Here is a 20,404-nt window from a genome sequence, read left to right as displayed (position 1 = left end):
ATACTGTGTCCTGCTCAGTATTTATACTGCGTCCTGCTCTGTATTTATACTGCGTCCTGCTCTGTATTTATACTGTGTCCTGCTCAGTATTTATACTGCGTCCTGCTCTGTATTTATACTGCGTCCTGCTCTGTATTTATACTGTGTCCTGCTCTGTGTTTATACTGCGTCCTGCTCTGTATTTATACTGCGTCCTGCTCTGTATTTATACTGCGTCCTGCTCTGTATTTATACTGCGTCCTGCTCTGTGTTTATACTGCGTCCTGCTCTGTATTTATACTGCGTCCTGCTCAGTATTTATACTGTGTCCTGCTCAGTATTTATACTGCGTCCTGCTCTGTATTTATACTGTGTCCTGCTCAGTATTTATACTGCGTCCTGCTCTGTATTTATACTGTGTCCTGCTCTGTATTTATACTGCGTCCTGCTCAGTATTTATACTGCGTCCTGCTCTGTATTTATACTGCGTCCTGCTCTGTATTTATACTGCGTCCTGCTCAGTATTTATACTGTGTCCTGCTCTGTATTTATACTGCGTCCTGCTCTGTATTTATACTGCGTCCTGCTCAGTATTTATACTGTGTCCTGCTCTGTATTTATACTGCGTCCTGCTCTGTATTTATACTGCGTCCTGCTCTGTATTTATACTGCGTCCTGCTCTGTATTTATACTGTGTCCTGCTCAGTATTTATACTGCGTCCTGCTCTGTATTTATACTGTGTCCTGCTCTGTATTTATACTGCGTCCTGCTCTGTATTTATACTGTGTCCTGCTCAGTATTTATACTGTGTCCTGCTCTGTATTTATACTGTGTCCTGCTCAGTATTTATACTGTGTCCTGCTCTGTGTTTATACTGCGTCCTGCTCTGTATTTATACTGTGTCCTGCTCAGTATTTATACTGCGTCCTGCTCTGTATTTATACTGTGTCCTGCTCTGTATTTATACTGTGTCCTGCTCAGTATTTATACTGCGTCCTGCTCTGTATTTATACTGTGTCCTGCTCTGTATTTATACTGCGTCCTGCTCTGTATTTATACTGCGTCCTGCTCAGTAATTATACTGCGTCCTGCTCTGTATTTATACTGTGTCCTGCTCAGTATTTATACTGTGTCCTGCTCTGTATTTATACTGTGTCCTGCTCTGTATTTATACTGCGTCCTGCTCTGTATTTATACTGCGTCCTGCTCTGTATTTATACTGCGTCCTGCTCTGTATTTATACTGTGTCCTGCTCAGTATTTATACTGTGTCCTGCTCTGTGTTTATACTGTGTCCTGCTCAGTATTTATACTGTGTCCTGCTCAGTATTTATACTGTGTCCTGCTATGTATTTATACTGTGTCCTGCTCTGTATTTATACTGTGTCCTGCTCTGTATTTATACTGTGTCCTGCTCAGTATTTATACTGTGTCCTGCTATGTATTTATACTGTGTCCTGCTCAGTATTTATACTGTGTCCTGCTATGTATTTATACTGTGTCCTGCTCTGTATTTATACTGTGTCCTGCTCTGTATTTATACTGTGTCCTGCTCAGTATTTATACTGCGTCCTGCTCTGTGTTTAGACTGCGTCCTGCTCTGTATTTATACTGTGTCCTGCTCTGTATTTATACTGTGTCCTGCTCAGTATTTAGACTGCGTCCTGCTCTGTATTTATACTGTGTCCTGCTCTGTATTTATACTGTGTCCTGCTCTGTATTTATACTGTGTCCTGCTCTGTGTTTATACTGTGTCCTGCTCTGTGTTTATACTGTGTCCTGCTCAGTATTTATACTGTGTCCTGCTATGTATTTATACTGTGTCCTGCTCAGTATTTATACTGTGTCCTGCTCAGTATTTATACTGTGTCCTACTCTGTATTTATACTGTGTCCTGCTCTGTATTTATACTGTGTCCTGCTCTGTGTTTATACTGTGTCCTGCTCAGTATTTATACTGTGTCCTGCTCTGTGTTTATACTGTGTCCTGCTCTGTATTTATACTGTGTCCTGCTCAGTATTTATACTGTGTCCTGCTCTGTGTTTATACTGTGTCCTGCTCAGTATTTATACTGTGTCCTGCTCTGTGTTTATACTGTGTCCTGCTCTGTGTTTATACTGTGTCCTGCTCTGTATTTATACTGCGTCCTGCTCTGTATTTATACTGCGTCCTGCTCAGTATTTATACTGCGTCCTGCTCTGTATTTATACTGCGTCCTGCTCTGTATTTATACTGTGTCCTGCTCAGTATTTATACTGTGTCCTGCTCTGTGTTTATACTGTGTCCTGCTCAGTATTTATACTGTGTCCTGCTCAGTATTTATACTGTGTCCTGCTATGTATTTATACTGTGTCCTGCACTGTATTTATACTGTGTCCTGCTCAGTATTTATACTGTGTCCTGCTCTGTATTTATACTGTGTCCTGCTCTGTATTTATACTGTGTCCTGCTCTGTATTTATACTGTGTCCTGCTCTGTATTTATACTGTGTCCTGCTCTGTATTTATACTGTGTCCTGCTCAGTATTTATACTGTGTCCTGCTCTGTATTTATACTGTGTCCTGCTCTGTATTTATACTGTGTCCTGCTCTGTATTTATACTGTGTCCTGCTCTGTGTTTATACTGTGTCCTGCTATGTATTTATACTGTGTCCTGCTCTGTATTTATACTGTGTCCTGCTCTGTGTTTATACTGTGTCCTGCTATGTATTTATACTGTGTCCTGCTCTGTATTTATACTGTGTCCTGCTCTGTATTTATACTGTGTCCTGCTATGTATTTATACTGTGTCCTGCTCTGTATTTATACTGTGTCCTGCTCTGTATTTATACTGTGTCCTGCTATGTATTTATACTGTGTCCTGCTCTGTATTTATACTGTGTCCTGCTCTGTATTTATACTGTGTCCTGCTCTGTATTTATACTGTGTCCTGCTATGTATTTATACTGTGTCCTGCTCAGTATTTATACTGTGTCCTGCTCAGTATTTATACTGTGTCCTGCTCAGTATTTATACTGTGTCCTGCTCAGTATTTATACTGTGTCCTGCTCTGTGTTTATACTGTGTCCTGCTCAGTATTTAGACTGTGTCCTGCTCAGTATTTATACTGCGTCCTGCTCTGTATTTATACTGTGTCCTGCTCAGTATTTATACTGTGTCCTGCTCTGTATTTATACTGTGTCCTGCTCTGTATTTATACTGTGTCCTGCTCTGTATTTATACTGCGTCCTGCTCTGTATTTATACTGTGTCCTGCTCAGTGTTTATACTGTGTCCTGCTCTGTATTTATACTGCGTCCTGCTCTGTATTTATACTGTGTCCTGCTCTGTATTTATACAGTGTCCTGCTCAGTATTTATACTGTGTCCTGCTCAGTATTTATACTGTGTCCTGCTCAGTATTTATACAGTGTCCTGCTCAGTATTTATACTGTGTCCTGCTCAGTATTTATACTGTGTCCTGCTCTGTATTTATACAGTGTCCTGCTCTGTGTTTATACTGTGTCCTGCTCAGTATTTATACTGTGTCCTGCTTTGTATTTATACTGTGTCCTGCTCTGTATTTATACTGCGTCCTGCTCTGTATTTATACTGTGTCCTGCTCAGTATTTATACTGTGTCCTGCTCTGTATTTATACTGTGTCCTGCTCAGTATTTATACTGCGTCCTGCTCTGTATTTATACTGTGTCCTGCTCTGTATTTATACTGTGTCCTGCTCTGTATTTATACTGTGTCCTGCTCAGTATTTATACTGTGTCCTGCTCTGTGTTTATACTGTGTCCTGCTCAGTATTTATACTGTGTCCTGCTCAGTATTTATACTGTGTCCTGCTATGTATTTATACTGTGTCCTGCTCTGTATTTTTACTGTGTCCTGCTCAGTATTTATACTGTGTCCTGCTATGTATTTATACTGTGTCCTGCTATGTATTTATACTGTGTCCTGCTCTGTATTTTTACTGTGTCCTGCTCAGTGTTTATACTGTGTCCTGCTCAGTATTTATACTGTGTCCTGCTATGTATTTATACTGTGTCCTGCTCTGTATTTTTACTGTGTCCTGCTCAGTATTTATACTGTGTCCTGCTATGTATTTATACTGTGTCCTGCTCTGTATTTATACTGTGTCCTGCTCTGTATTTATACTGTGTCCTGCTCTGTATTTATACTGTGTCCTGCTCAGTATTTATACTGCGTCCTGCTCTGTATTTATACTGTGTCCTGCTCTGTATTTATACTGTGTCCTGCTCTGTGTTTATACTGTGTCCTGCTCAGTATTTAGACTGTGTCCTGCTCAGTATTTATACTGCGTCCTGCTCTGTATTTATACAGTGTCCTGCTCAGTATTTATACTGTGTCCTGCTCAGTATTTATACTGTGTCCTGCTCTGTGTTTATACTGTGTCCTGCTCAGTATTTAGACTGTGTCCTGCTCAGTATTTATACTGCGTCCTGCTCTGTATTTATACTGTGTCCTGCTCAGTATTTATACTGTGTCCTGCTCTGTATTTATACTGTGTCCTGCTCTGTATTTATACTGTGTCCTGCTCTGTATTTATACTGCGTCCTGCTCTGTATTTATACTGTGTCCTGCTCAGTGTTTATACTGTGTCCTGCTCTGTATTTATACTGCGTCCTGCTCTGTATTTATACTGTGTCCTGCTCTGTATTTATACAGTGTCCTGCTCAGTATTTATACTGTGTCCTGCTCAGTATTTATACTGTGTCCTGCTCAGTATTTATACAGTGTCCTGCTCAGTATTTATACTGTGTCCTGCTCAGTATTTATACTGTGTCCTGCTCTGTATTTATACAGTGTCCTGCTCTGTGTTTATACTGTGTCCTGCTTTGTATTTATACTGTGTCCTGCTCAGTATTTATACTGTGTCCTGCTTTGTATTTATACTGTGTCCTGCTCTGTATTTATACTGCGTCCTGCTCTGTATTTATACTGTGTCCTGCTCAGTATTTATACTGTGTCCTGCTCTGTATTTATACTGTGTCCTGCTCAGTATTTATACTGCGTCCTGCTCTGTATTTATACTGTGTCCTGCTCTGTATTTATACTGTGTCCTGCTCTGTATTTATACTGTGTCCTGCTCAGTATTTATACTGTGTCCTGCTCTGTGTTTATACTGTGTCCTGCTCAGTATTTATACTGTGTCCTGCTCAGTATTTATACTGTGTCCTGCTATGTATTTATACTGTGTCCTGCTCTGTATTTTTACTGTGTCCTGCTCAGTATTTATACTGTGTCCTGCTATGTATTTATACTGTGTCCTGCTATGTATTTATACTGTGTCCTGCTCTGTATTTTTACTGTGTCCTGCTCAGTGTTTATACTGTGTCCTGCTCAGTATTTATACTGTGTCCTGCTATGTATTTATACTGTGTCCTGCTCTGTATTTTTACTGTGTCCTGCTCAGTATTTATACTGTGTCCTGCTATGTATTTATACTGTGTCCTGCTCTGTATTTATACTGTGTCCTGCTCTGTATTTATACTGTGTCCTGCTCTGTATTTATACTGTGTCCTGCTCAGTATTTATACTGCGTCCTGCTCTGTATTTATACTGTGTCCTGCTCTGTATTTATACTGTGTCCTGCTCTGTGTTTATACTGTGTCCTGCTCAGTATTTAGACTGTGTCCTGCTCAGTATTTATACTGCGTCCTGCTCTGTATTTATACTGTGTCCTGCTCTGTATTTATACTGTGTCCTGCTCTGTATTTATACTGTGTCCTGCTCTGTATTTATACTGTGTCCTGCTCTGTATTTATACTGTGTCCTGCTCAGTATTTATACTGTGTCCTGCTCTGTATTTATACTGTGTCCTGCTCAGTATTTATACTGTGTCCTGCTCAGTATTTATACTGCGTCCTGCTCAGTATTTATACTGTGTCCTGCTCTGTGTTTATACTGTGTCCTGCTCAGTATTTATACTGTGTCCTGCTCAGTATTTATACTGTGTCCTGCTATGTATTTATACTGTGTCCTGCTCTGTATTTTTACTGTGTCCTGCTCAGTATTTATACTGTGTCCTGCTATGTATTTATACTGTGTCCTGCTATGTATTTATACTGTGTCCTGCTCTGTATTTTTACTGTGTCCTGCTCAGTGTTTATACTGTGTCCTGCTCAGTATTTATACTGTGTCCTGCTATGTATTTATACTGTGTCCTGCTCTGTATTTTTACTGTGTCCTGCTCAGTATTTATACTGTGTCCTGCTATGTATTTATACTGTGTCCTGCTCTGTGTTTATACTGTGTCCTGCTCTGTATTTATACTGTGTCCTGCTCTGTATTTATACTGTGTCCTGCTCTGTATTTATACTGTGTCCTGCTCTGTATTTATACTGTGTCCTGCTCTGTATTTATACTGTGTCCTGCTCAGTATTTATACTGTGTCCTGCTCTGTATTTATACTGTGTCCTGCTCTGTGTTTATACTGTGTCCTGCTCAGTATTTAGACTGTGTCCTGCTCAGTATTTATACTGCGTCCTGCTCAGTATTTATACTGTGTCCTGCTCTGTATTTATACTGTGTCCTGCTCTGTATTTATACTGCGTCCTGCTCAGTATTTATACTGTGTCCTGCTCTGTGTTTATACTGTGTCCTGCTCTGTGTTTATACTGTGTCCTGCTCTGTATTTATACTGTGTCCTGCTCTGTATTTATACTGCGTCCTGCTCTGTATTTATACTGTGTCCTGCTCAGTATTTATACTGTGTCCTGCTCAGTATTTATACTGCATCCTGCTCTGTATTTATACAGTGTCCTGCTCAGTATTTATACTGTGTCCTGCTCAGTATTTATACTGTGTCCTGCTCAGTATTTATACTGCGTCCTGCTCTGTATTTATACTGTGTCCTGCTCAGTATTTATACTGTGTCCTGCTCTGTATTTATACTGTGTCCTGCTCAGTATTTATACTGTGTCCTGCTCTGTATTTATACTGCATCCTGCTCTGTATTTATACAGTGTCCTGCTCAGTATTTATACTGCGTCCTGCTCAGTATTTATACTGTGTCCTGCTCTGTATTTATACTGCATCCTGCTCTGTATTTATACAGTGTCCTGCTCAGTATTTATACTGCGTCCTGCTCAGTATTTATACTGTGTCCTGCTCAGTATTTATACTGCGTCCTGCTCTGTATTTATACTGTGTCCTGCTCAGTACAAATATATAAACCCAAAAGGGTAGCTTATTCAATTGGCTACTTGTTATTTCATATCTCATCAGCATTCTTCACACACACACGTAAGGTACGTATTAAAGGTACGTAAAGATAAGAAAAAACGTTACACTTACAGCAGCGAGAGAAAGCGGATAGAGGGCATTTGCTCTGCAGCCTCCGTGTGTTGGCCGCCGCAATTCTACAATTCATACAACACAAATGAGAGAGTGGTGTACAAAAACACAGATTTCAATTTTGACCTTTAGTGAAATATTCAGTTGTTTTTAAAAGCTTTTAATTCTGATACTTTAATCAATTTAATACAGATTGCTCAACGAAAAGCATGAAAAGAAAAACAATATTTTATTTAAGGCCAAAATTTAGTTTTTAAATATTCTATTGTATTTTTCTTAGTCTAATCTCATTTTTTTTATAAGACTGAAATGAAAACTGTTTGTGGTCTTACCTTTATTTGCAGATGAAGTCCATGCACCTATCCTTCACCACAAAAACCTCTGTTACTTTGCTGTAAAAGTCCTCCTTATTTTCCTTTAGTTTTAAAAGTCTCTCCGCCTCAATGGAGATGATCGCCAGGGAGGAAAGTCGTCCTGAATCGGTTATTCCGACTGTATGTTTTCAGTCTTTTCAATGCAGAGAATGACCAGTCCACGACTGGGGCAAGTAAAACTCACGGTCGGGCATGTAAACTAACAACTCACTTGCCCGATTGGGCAAGTTGCTAAAAATAGTAAAAGTTAATAACTAATTGATAAAATAAATGTATTTTAAAACGTGCTCTTCTGCTCTGATGCAGCGTCTCTCTGCCTGAAGTCACAGGCACAGCTGTGTAACAATGTCCTGCCCACAGTGCCCATTCATATTATTTTGCACGACGGACGCTTCATATAATAACATAACAATATACTATTTATCGTGTCATTTCTGTCTCTACGTGGTCAGGCGTTAACAGTTCTCCTCTGCTCTCTGTATCGCGCACGGCGGAGTTCCGCCACACACACAGGTGATCACGCTAGAGCGGCTCGGGCCGCATTTTCCTGACCAAACCAGACCAGAGCCCGGTGCAGTTTGTCAGCTGACAAAGTTATTGTTATGGACAGTGTGTAAATAACCATCAACAGACTGCTGTTACACACAGACAAACACGCTGCTCACACAGCAGCGCAGCACTGCACTCGTGCTGAGCTTGTGTTGCGTTCAGGCGTTGTCACGTAAATAACAACTTCCAACACTTAAATAGGTCATAGCACAAAACAGCAGCATGTCAAGTGACTTTATACTTTTATTATATTCAATAAAATTGTATGTTCCTAAATCTTGAGACACCTCATATGTAAGCTAGACAGACATTTCACCTGCTCATACTGTGCACAAATGTACTGTATGTACTTAGTCCTAAAGAGCCCTTCTGGTGCCAGTAGATACACAGAAACATCCCAGCAGACATACAAAAAAGTTTCACGCATGTGAAAATTATTTTTCATGTGTGTGCTTCACCGCCGCTGCTACAACTCCATCCTAGGGGAAACACTGCTGTGTGCGTTTTGTGCAACAGGTGGATGTGGTAGTCTACTGGTAGAGTAGAGAGAGAGCTAAGTAGCGTTGAAGTAGAGTAGAGCAGGGCAGAGAGATGGAAGCAAAATATATTAAACCTGGTGTTAATACAGCAGAACTGGAGAGAGGGGTGAAAAATAAAGAGAGGTGGGCATGGCTCAAGTAGGGCGCAAAATTATAGACGGAGAACGATTGACAGATTTTTCACTTTAAGCCCTGACACTGTCATTTTTGTGTAGGAATTAAGCTACAATACATGACATATGTTGTTTTAATTAATAAATACAGTGTGAATAAAGATTATATAACATAAAAATAACTGCAGTCTTTGTTATTTGATAGCCGCTTAAATTAAACAATTTTTATAGGGCAAGTAAAAACTGACGTCGGGCAAGTAGATCTCTGACCAACTCGATTGTAGAGTCAGCTGACTTGACTGACTTCTTTTTTTTGGTCAGTGTCCTCTACCAGGTCAGGTAAAAGCAGGGCACACAGTTTTGTTTTCCTAGTCAATGTCAAGCCGTTTTTAGCTATAAAGTGTAATGGGCATTATTACAAATCTAATTTCAAGTAATCTCCAATAGATGGGAAAGTAAAGACAACAGAATGCAGCTAATAAACATAGATTTGATATCATAGAACTTGTATAACACAAATTAATGCCAGTGGCTGTTGCACAGTTTTTATGTAATTATTATTATTTTTTGTTGCAAAACTTAATAAAAGCTGCAAGTTACTTGAAAAAGTTTCATGCATAGATAGATAGATAGACAGATAGATAGATAGATAGATAGATAGATAGACAGATAGATAGATAGATAGATAGATAGATAGATAGACAGATAGATAGATAGATAGATAGATAGATAGATAGATAGATAGATAGATAGATAGATAGATAGATAGATAGATAGATAGATAGATAGATAGATAGATAGACAGATAGATAGATAGATAGATAGATAGATATGAATGTGTGGATGTACTGTGACTGTATGTTTAATAAGACTACTGATTTTAGTACCCAGATGCGAGAGGGACTCTAACGTGGAGACGGATGAGTCCGCAGTTGAGTCCTCTGAGGACATGCCGCCGCTTCCAAAGAGGAAGAAGAAGGGCACGCAGAAAGCAAAAAAAAATAAAAAGGGACACAAACATTACAAACGAGGTATGTGATAGATCTTGATTGTTTCTTTCAGGACTATAATCCAAAGTTTTCTAACCCCAATTTGGGAAAATAATTATGATTTTTTATCTATTTATTTTTTTTATTGTGTCGTCATTAAAAACTGTTTTATATTTTGAAAAAAAATCTGTTGTTAGCCTGTCAGCAGGCAGGTGTTAGAGGGAATGTACGCCTGTCAGAAATGTGTTACTGAAGTGCGATATTTAAAAAAAAAAAATTCAACATTTTATATCTATATGGATAGAACAGCTGAAGATTTGACAGGAAGGGGGGAGAGAGTACAGTTATGACATGCAGCAAAAGGCAAGAGTTGAGCCCATGGTCGACACAGAGGACTCACAGCTTCAGTACATGGGGCGAACGGGCTACCAACTGAGCTACCAGGCCACCATGAGCACACATTTTTAAATGGATGGTTAATCAGGAAAACAAATATTAACCTTGAGGGTGATACAGTTGAGTTTGATCTGTCATCTATCTTCACTCTGTTATAAATTTCCAGTGACGTGAAATATCTAATCCAAAACCAGTGTCCAATCCATAACTGAAATCCAATGAGGCAGTATTTTCCGCAGGTAAAAGACTTTTTAGTCGAAAGGCAGCTTTTGTGTATCCTCACTCATCGTTCCTCATAGCATGTTTGTAGGGATGGGGCCGATCCAGTATCGGTATCGGGTTCCGATACCAACGTAATTCACGGATCGGAAATTTCCGATCCACCAGCCATGTCTGTGCTTTCACGTTGTCTGCTGGAATGATATGATGATTGCTACATAGTAGTGTTGCACGGTATACTGGTACCAACGGTAGACTGCGGTACTAAAACACGACGGTACGTATGATAGCGTAATGTTAGAGTACCACAGGTACCACTACTGTGGGATAAGTTCAAAGTCCAATCGCAAGAGCGTGAGTGTCCATGCGCCGTCCAATAACGGCATGCGCTGGCCACCTGGCCCTCCATATGCTGCTGCAGCTGCAGTGACATTTCAGGTATTAGCTGAGCTACTGAGTATCTTTAAGCAGTGAATGTTGTTATTTATTTATTTTTACTTGTAGGTTAGATTTGTTTATATATGCTACAGTGGTTTGTTTTCCACAGAGCTCTACATGCGAGCATTTTACTCACATTTGAGAGTAAAAATAGTTTTGTGCAAGCAAAAGAAATCATTCAGGAGCACACTGTGTGAGTACAGATTTCAACCAGCAGCAGAAATGAAAGGTGAATCCTGCCGGTTGTGAGTTGAACGGGGGTCACACACACAGACAGTAATGTATTCTGTCAAATACGGCGGGCACAGTGCTCCGCGGCGCAAGATAACGGCTCACCGGCGACCGAGAAGTCCGGCTCTAGTTCCAATAAGTCTTCGTTGGTGTCATGACTGCCCAGTAGTACCTGAACAGCCGAGCCGTGGCGGCACACAGGTATGTGGCGTGTCAGAGGAGAAACGAGCCGTTCACATTTCCACAAACCTCACCGCACTTTAGGGACTGTTCTTTACTTATGAAGGGACTGTTCATTACTTGTCAGGGGAGGAGGGTGGCTGGTTGATTTTTATTTTATTTATTTATTTTATTTTGATCCCCCCTATGTTAATCACTTATTGATGCTGTTTCTGAAGTATGAATAAGTCAATAAGTAATTTATTCCATTGAAATATCATTGATGTATTATAGAAAAGTGATTTATCTTTTTATAAATGACAAAAGGCACATCTGCCTCATTTTTGCTGTGGTATCCTGATACTACTCAGAACCGTGATACTTTCACTGGTATCGTACAGTGGGTCCCAATTTTGATACCGTGACAACACGACTACATAGTAGGGTCTACTTGATATGTATCTGTGCTGTTCAGATTAATATGACAGGTATTTTTTGTTTTTTGGTCGTGTATATTGCACTAGTAGTTTAACACTGTCTTGGAATTTAATAAATATTGACAATCAATTTGAAACCCTTACAGCTGCATATTTGTTTTCAGGATGGGATTTTTCCTGTCAACAGGATTTCCTGCTTTTCTGACCTTATACTTACCTCAAGTTGCCTTTTGGGACATACATGCATACATACGTACATATCATACTTGCCTGTAGAGAGGAGTTTATTACAGCCTCATATAAAATCAACAACAATAATAATAATATTAAAGCAAACAGAGCAATGGCATCGGAATAGTATCCGTATCGGCAGATATCCAAATTCAGGTATTGGGATCGGAAGTAAAAAAATGTGGATCGGTGCATCCTTACTTTTGTGTGGGACCAGTTAAACCATAAATGTTAAAAATCTGTGTCAGATTCTACAAATAACACCCTTAAAGGGGCAAAAAGTGAAATCGTTTGACTGCTAGGTTTGCTGTTGTGCACTGCCTGTAGACCAAAACAAAGTGTGCCATGAGCCACTCCTCCCTCTACCTCTGCTCTCCACTATCACATCCAGACGGTCCCGGTGTTTCTTCCGCAGGCTCCACTTCACTCAGCTGCCCCATAAACCCGCTGCTTCTTTCCACATTAACCTGAATAACAAACCAGGGCTCGGTGCTCCGGTTGGATCCAAACGGAGAGCCGGAGCTAACGTTAGCTGGGAAGCTAGCGGAGGCTAACTTGCTGTGCTGGCAGCTGAGTGAAGTGGAGCCTGAGGAGGAAGCACCGGTTAGCCCCGGTTTCACTACAGGCAGATTCACTCGCCACAGGGGCGAGGAAATAAAACCTAAACAGCCAACTTAGTTTGGCTTAGTTTAGCAGTTAGCGATGTCTTTAACTCACTCTCAGTCTCTGCTGTGTTTAGCTATTTCCCTGCTTTCCTGTTAGCGTTAGCACTAGTTGGCTGCCACACAAACGTTCCATTAGCGTTAGCTCCTGGAGTTAACACTAGAGCTACTACGGCTACTTGAGTGACTTACAGCTATGGAGCGCTTCTACCAGCTCTTCTAGTCACTGAGCCTCGCCTCCATCCCAGCAAATACATTACATTTATTACAGGGACCATCATCATTGAAGTAGGCAGGGGAATAACGTACATGAACGTACATGAACGCGCAGCCGGACCGGCTTGTAAACAATGGGCTGGAGATCAACACAGAGAGAGGGTGTGTGAGGTCATGCTATACTCCAGATGAAATTACACCTCTAGTTCTTCACATAGCAATTTTTAAATTCCTTCAATCTAGAAATGATGAATTTCGCTTATTGCTCCTTTAAGCATTGATGACAGGCCTACAATCCCTTTCATATTGCTAACCACTGCCTGCTGACGGGCTACTCACACAACTCTATTTCCCTCTGTGACTACTCTCAAGTACCCAGTGTGGCATCTTGTAACACACCTGAAACACCCACCTTAGTAGACTTGAGGCATTTTTATTCTAAGGTTAAAAAGTTAACCTGGTCTTAACCTTTAATGTAACCATCTGGCCACATTTATAACTTTGGTTATAAATCCACTCTGGTACTGTTCTCCTGTGCTTCAAACCATACAAGTATCATTTTTAATGGCTATAAATATTGTATTTTGGGTAGTTCACAAGTGCAAAAAGGAGTCATCCTCCTCCTCCTCTTCCTCCTCCAGTGAATCCTCTCCGAAGAAGAAGAAAAGACAGCACAAGAAAGGGAAGGAAAAGAAAATTAACAAGAGGAAGGAAAAGTTTTCCAAAAGAGGTATGTGCTGCTTTTTGCATGTCTTTTACAGTTTGAATGTTATTTGTTCTTTATGTTCAATATTGATGAATAATTCAACCCTAAATACAATATACCATGCCCATTCCAACTTAATTCTGTACTTGCTGCAGCAAAAAAAAAAAACAACAGTATTTACGCACTGTTTTTGTTTGGCATCTTTATTATGCGTATTGCTATATAGCAGTTAAACTGATATATTAAATATTCTTATTCTGCCCAAATTTCTAAGCTGAACCTGCCCACAGTTTTCATGGTATCAACACCAAAGCAAAAGCAAAACATCAGAGATTCAGGCTACGTCCACATGAAGCTGGAGCTGTCTGTATCCTATTTTCCTTGTTCATCTGTAAACACGTTGCCTTTTACAGAAATATCTGCGTCCAGACGAAACCACTCAAACAGACTCGAAACACTGTAGTGTACATGCCAGGTCGGACTCGGTGGGGTTGAGGGTGAGGGGTCAGAGGTTGCAGAGGCGGGGCGATGACATCATCGAATCACGAAAGGTGTGTCTCAAGTCTCTTAATTGCATCCACCATTCCTTTCCTTGTGGATTAATCCCTCCCACTGCAAGAGATGCGAGACATGAGACGTCCTTTCCTCTGAAGCGTCACGTGAAGCGACGTCCATCTCTCAACTTTAGATGAGTTTGTGTCTGTGTTATGCCCATGGCCGTAACTAGCTATGAGGTACCTGAGGTAAATACCTCGGTTACTATTTCCTGGGATTATTTATAAAAATATACATTTTACAAAAAAATATGAAAATCTAATTCATAGAAAGATCACAAATTATATTAACCGCTACAGCCGACAATCAGGAGTTGTGTTTCTATGCCACACCTGTGAGGTGTTATGAATTATCTCTGTAAGGGATAATGTATAGTTGGTCGGTTGTTATGGAGAAATAAACCCCGACAGGATGTATGGAACCCTGACGCGAAGCCGAGGGGTTCCATACATCCTGTCATACATCTTTATTTTCACCGAGACGAAAGGAGAGCTGTGACAATGGGTCAGAGTTTCTGATCATGCAGGGTTGCTTTTCAGCCACAATGTGGATGGAGCCTCTCCTATTTCTGTAGTCATATCTGTCATAAACAAGGGATTACAGGTTACGGGGCGCATCTGTGTCACGGAGTCGCCAGACTCGCCACCGAGACGAGCTTAATAAATGGCCGTTGCTATGGAGTCCCTAGCAACGGTCTGCTCCACGGGGCAGCGGTGGTCTGTCGAGAAATAGACACCGCAGAATATTGGTGATTGACCAATCAGAATCAAGTATTCAAGAGAGCCGTGTTCTAAAAAAATGATAAGTGCTCACTAACAGATTTAGAGTTTTGAGTTCAGATCATGAAAAATGGGAGCAAAAACAAAAGTGTTAATATTTTTGTTGAGTATATTTTCTATAGCCAGCTTTTTTAACTGTACACTTGAATTTGATTGACACAAAATAATCTTAGGATCCACCTGGCCTTCCGAAAGGTAATACTGTTAGACAGCCTTTGTAAATAAGAATTTGTTCTCAAATGCTTACCTGGTTAAAATTGAGATGGAAAAAAAACAGTATTATTTGTCACATTTGCATTAACTGATCATAAGTCCGTCTGTCTGTCTGTCTGTCTGTCTGTCTGTCCTTTTTATGTACTTTCAGTGAGTTGAACCCTCTGGAGACAGGATCCAGCCAGCCCTCCAAAAGGTCAATAATAGCCTATATATCTATATCTGAGAGTGCCAAAAGTAAGAAAAAATAAAGAATCCAGTCAACAACATTATGTGATTGTGTATTTGTGTAATTGCACAGTTTAAAACACTATTTATTTTACTTTTTATTCATAGATAAGTGCTCAAAATTTTTTTGCTCGCACGCTTTGCGCAAGGGGTAATATATTTGAGAAAATAATTTATTCAGCAAGAATTAAAGAATACAAATGTGAGTCAACTGATCTGCAGCGGCTTACTGGTCCAGGTGTAACTGTCCAAATGAAGAATGCAGCGTAAGCCCACAGGTGGTTTCATGTCTTTTATACTAAAAATTGCTTAAAATGGAATGGGGGTGTTTGTAAATATGCAAGATAAGTGTATACATATAAAAGAACATATTTAAATGAGCCGACAATTATTTATAAATATCCTATGTGCCACATCCGCACACATGTGACCTGTACTAACAACGGTGCACAGTTATCATTGGCTGAGCAGCAGTGTTTCCTCTGCACCCTGTTTAACAGCTGCACATGAATAAAAACCTGCATTCTGTATTTATACTGTACTGCTCAGTATTTATACTGCTCAGACACAATACGTTATGTTACTTATCAATTCATTGCATCTATATTCATTGATATGATTGTGAAACCATTATTTAATAATCCAGAATATAGTCATGGTGTCTTTTGAACACTGGAAATTTATTAGTCTAAAAGTTCCAGGGAAAATTGAAATGATGTGACTCATCAAACCCGACGATCAGGGATTTTCAGCCTCGTACGAGACTGAATGGAAATAACAACTGAAGTTTACAAAGTTTTTCTTGCTAACAGACTCTGTTTGATCCATAATAAAAGTTAACAGGGAAAATAATCTTTATAATAAACGCAGATGGTTGTTTATAGTTCTTTCTTTGTTCAGACTGACAATTAAAGGAGTTATCACCCGGGAATCACATTTTTTATTGTTAACTTGCCATTTCTGAGGCTGGTGACTCGGATGAACTTATCCTCAGAAGCAGAGGTGACTCTTGGTCTTCCTTTCCTGGGTCGGTCCTCATGTGTGCCAGTTTCGTTGTAGCACTTGATGGTTTTTGCGACTCCACTTGGGGACACATTTAAAGTTTTTGCAATTTTCCGGACTGACTGACCTTCATTTCTTAAAGTAATGATGGCCACTGGTTTTTCTTTAGTTAGCTGATTGGTTCTTGCCATAATATGAATTTTAACAGTTGTCCAATAGGGCTGTCGGCTGTGTATTAACCTGACTTCTGCACAACACAACTGATGGTCCCAACCCCATTGATAAAGCAAGAAATTCCACTAATTAACCCTGATAAGGCACACCTGTGAAGTGGAAACCATTTCAGGTGACTACCTCTTGAAGCTCATGGAGAGAATGCCAAGAGTGTGCAAAGCAGTAATCAGAGCAAAGGGTGGCTATTTTGAAGAAACTAGAATATAAAACATGTTTTCAGTTATTTCACCTTTTTTTGTTAAGTACATAACTCCACATGTGTTCACTCATAGTTTTGATGCCTTCAGTGAGAATCTACAATGTAAATAGTCATGAAAATAAAGAAAACGCATTGAATGAGAAGGTGTGTCCAAACTTTTGGCCTGTACTGTATATATATATATATATATATATATATATATATATATATATATATATATATATATAGTAAATAATCATCAAATTAAATAATCACCTGGTGAGTCAGCACGCATGTCGCCACCAAGAGTAACATCCCCACCAGCTGTAGTTTCGCTGATGAGGTCATCCTGGTTTTGGTGCCACATCCAGTTGATGGTGGGGAAAAGGAGATTGGCCTGGTGTTTGTGGAAGGTTGTTTCTGAGATTCCTTGGTCCTTGGTCAATGAGGATGTCCTCTTTTACCTTTAAGATCTTAACAAATGAAGATCCTGTGAACAGAACAGCTGCACAAAGTTGAAGGTTCCCTGCTGGTATGTTGTTCACTATTGGCTGACTCGACCACTGATGAGCGTACTCACAGTGAGGACAGCTCTGATTAACTTGGAGGAGTGTCCCAATGACAGTTTTTGAGATGATACAGCTCCGGGTGCAAACTGGGCATTTTTTGAACAGCTCCGTTAACATGTCTTCATTGACAATGTACTTGGTCACTGTATGAGGTGGCAATCCATCAGCAATGCTTTGAGGAATAGAAAACAATGAAACATAAATGTCATTGTGTGACTATGGCAATGACGCTAACAACATGAAACTTTATTCCCAGTAGTCGTGATAGTATTCAAATTGCATGTCAAACTAGAACAAAAGAAAATCTTGCTGGAATTTTACATTAATCACAGATATGGCTCACTCCTACACAATCTAGTAGATAGTATAGCACTTCCAAATGAAACACTAATACGATTATATGAATGTGTAAAACATAGCAGAAATAGTAATAGTGTTGTGAACTACATCCCTTACCTTGTACAATCCATGGTGCTGTTGGTCACTTCAAGATGACAGCTGGAGTCATCATTTGATACCTCACATCTTGACAGGGGAACCACAGGGATTGCAAAGGCCTCAGGAACAGCAAGGAGAGTATCTGTATCACATGACACACTCCTGTTTGGGGCTCTGGCCTGAGTAGCTGTGCACAAATAAAAGGTTCGACAGTAAGCCTCATTTCCATTGACAAAATAAAATTAGGGTGGACCAGATGTTGTCCTATGTAAACATTAATCAGCCCCATCTGGACAAGCACATTTTGAATCAGCACTGCACTAGTTAAATTAACATGGGCACTGTCCAAACTTTTTTGCACCACTGGCACACTTGGCAAGTAGAGTTGTTATTTTATATTCTCTTATGCAGTTCTTATTATGCAATAATGATGATATAGCACATACATATGAAAAATATTTACTCAGGTACACATTGGTTTAAGAAATGAATGGTGTATAGATGTGGGTTTCTCAAATTTTTAGTAAAGATATGTCACATATTTCCGTACAATTTGAGAAATGTCCTTCCTTTGCCCTAGAATGCATACTGGACAGGATGGGCCAGTGAGTGGACAATTAAATAATCAAATTAAAAACCAACTGGTATTGACAAAATATCTTACACAAGCAGTCCTACAGACACCTCATTTACAGTAAAAGAATAACTTTTACAGACCCTGATTGAGTCTGGCTTCAGCCAATTACTGAGAAATCTAAGAGTTAACTAATAATATGACTCACCTTTGCTTCTCCTGTGCGGCTTCAAGTTAGCCTGCACATAAGCATGTTTAGTGCTGACTGGTTCCGTCTGGCACCCGATCTCTCTGGTCTGTTTCTGAAACAGAACATAACAATGTTTCACCACTCGACTTTATCCATGGTACTTCTTTCGCTATAAAATTACCGCTTCTAGATGTTACATATGATGAGGTATTGCATGCATGTTCAACACATTATAACAGTGATGTAAATAGACATTTGCAAGCAAAATTATTTAATGAGTTTGTATACAAAATGTACAGAAAAGTAAAATCATCAGGTTTTGAAAAAGTATTGCAATTTAATTTTGTCTTTAATGTTATTATCTTATATATATTATCTTTGCAATATGATTATCTTATATAATGTTATTACTATCCTAAAACATTCTCCATGTCCTCTGAAACTCTGCAGGACTTATCTCCACCCTGCCCAGCAGCGGGACCGTGGCGAACGGTCCCTAACTGCGGGGAGAACGGAGCAGGCTTCCCCGGAGGTCCGCCGCTTTTCCCGGTCCCTCTTCTCCTCCACACTTTGACTTATTTCCACCCAGCCGACAGTGGGACTTATATTCATTGTGCCGACAGCGGCTTGGAAAACCACCCATAACCGTGTCACACGGGGAGGAGGGAAGAGGGAAGGCGGCTGGAGTTCCTCCAACATTTGCGGTTAGATTATCATATTTTTTTATTGACAAAAATATAGGCTGCTTCGGCTGATTTTTTATGTGCACGTGCCCCTAAATATTTTTTACAGTTCGCACACACCTATTTTTGGTCGCAAATGCGAGTGAAACGCTCGCACTGTCGAGCGCTGTAACACCCGGTGGTTCATGCTATTGCTTCCCGCAAAACAGCTGTCTTCCCCCGCGTACACCGGGCGGGCTGACCCGGTGGAGGGGGGTTGTTTCGCGGCAGGGGCCAAAACTCGTATCACGTAAATAAAGAGATAGTGCTGGACCACAATTTCTGGCCATCAGGGTAACGTTATCCTATGATTAGCAATGTAAGCTAAGCTTATTAGATACAATAAAAACACGAATCTCTAACAAGCAATATTCACTTTATCAGCAGCATAATTACTTCAATGGACTCACCTGAAAAGGCAGCGTAGTCTCCGGCGGCAGGTGCAGCACTGGGAGAGGCACTGCATTGTCTGTCAGCACTGTCCTTTTAGCTAACCCCATCTTGACCTGCATGATGTTGGCAAAGCAATGCCTGGAAAAATGCAGGTTGCGCACTCCGGCTCTAGGCGGGATATCACTGCTGTCCGGCAGGCCAAGGGCGTGCAGCCACTCGCGCCTGATTTCTGGGTCCGCTGGAAACTGGTGCAGGCCAGAGATGGCTTTACAGCCGGGATAGGAACACTGCCGACCCATTTAGGCAACTAGCTAACAAAGCTAACTGACCCTAACACTAACACCTACCTAAAACACACACAGTTCAACTACAAACTAAAGCTACCTACAACTATTTGGAAAATCTAACAAACTAATACCTGTCTACACTCACTAAAAACTAACCTAAATACTATAAACACACTACTAACTGTAAACCTACTCTAAAATACACTATGCTAACAATACAATTTGACAAATTACTGGCTATTCTCTCTGCTCTACTACTCTCTCTGCTCTGATCCAACCTACTCGCTATCAGTTTGATAACTGCGGACAGAATGGTTTTATAGTAAGGGGAGGAGGAGTAAAGGGAGGAGGGCGGGCTTTAGCGTGGACGGTTAGTGACGTCATTCGCCTCGAAAAAGAATCATTCGCCTCCAGTGTAATGTAATGTAAATTCAAGTGTAGTAACCAGGTTTCAAGCTGTAGAGGGCACTCCACACCACATTATTAAAATAAAAAGTAGA

At 40.3% G+C, this 20,404-nt stretch overlaps 1 long non-coding RNA gene across 1 annotated transcript; it reads right to left on the bottom strand.

Annotated features, from left to right (window-relative positions):
* Positions 1 to 17,013: 17,013 nt before the first annotated feature.
* On the bottom strand, positions 17,014 to 19,487 carry LOC144461932 (uncharacterized). The gene is made up of 3 exons (XR_013490510.1): positions 18,521 to 19,487; positions 17,757 to 17,925; positions 17,014 to 17,472 (listed from the first exon to the last, which is right to left on the bottom strand). It is a non-coding gene; the product is annotated as an uncharacterized LOC144461932 (long non-coding RNA).
* Positions 19,488 to 20,404: the final 917 nt, after the last annotated feature.

This window comes from Epinephelus lanceolatus, chromosome 24, assembly GCF_041903045.1.
Source record: "Epinephelus lanceolatus isolate andai-2023 chromosome 24, ASM4190304v1, whole genome shotgun sequence".
Classification (NCBI taxonomy): Eukaryota; Metazoa; Chordata; class Actinopteri; order Perciformes; family Serranidae; genus Epinephelus; species Epinephelus lanceolatus.
The sequence above is the reverse complement of the archived record's forward strand: the minus strand, read 5'-3'. Positions and strand labels throughout refer to the sequence as shown.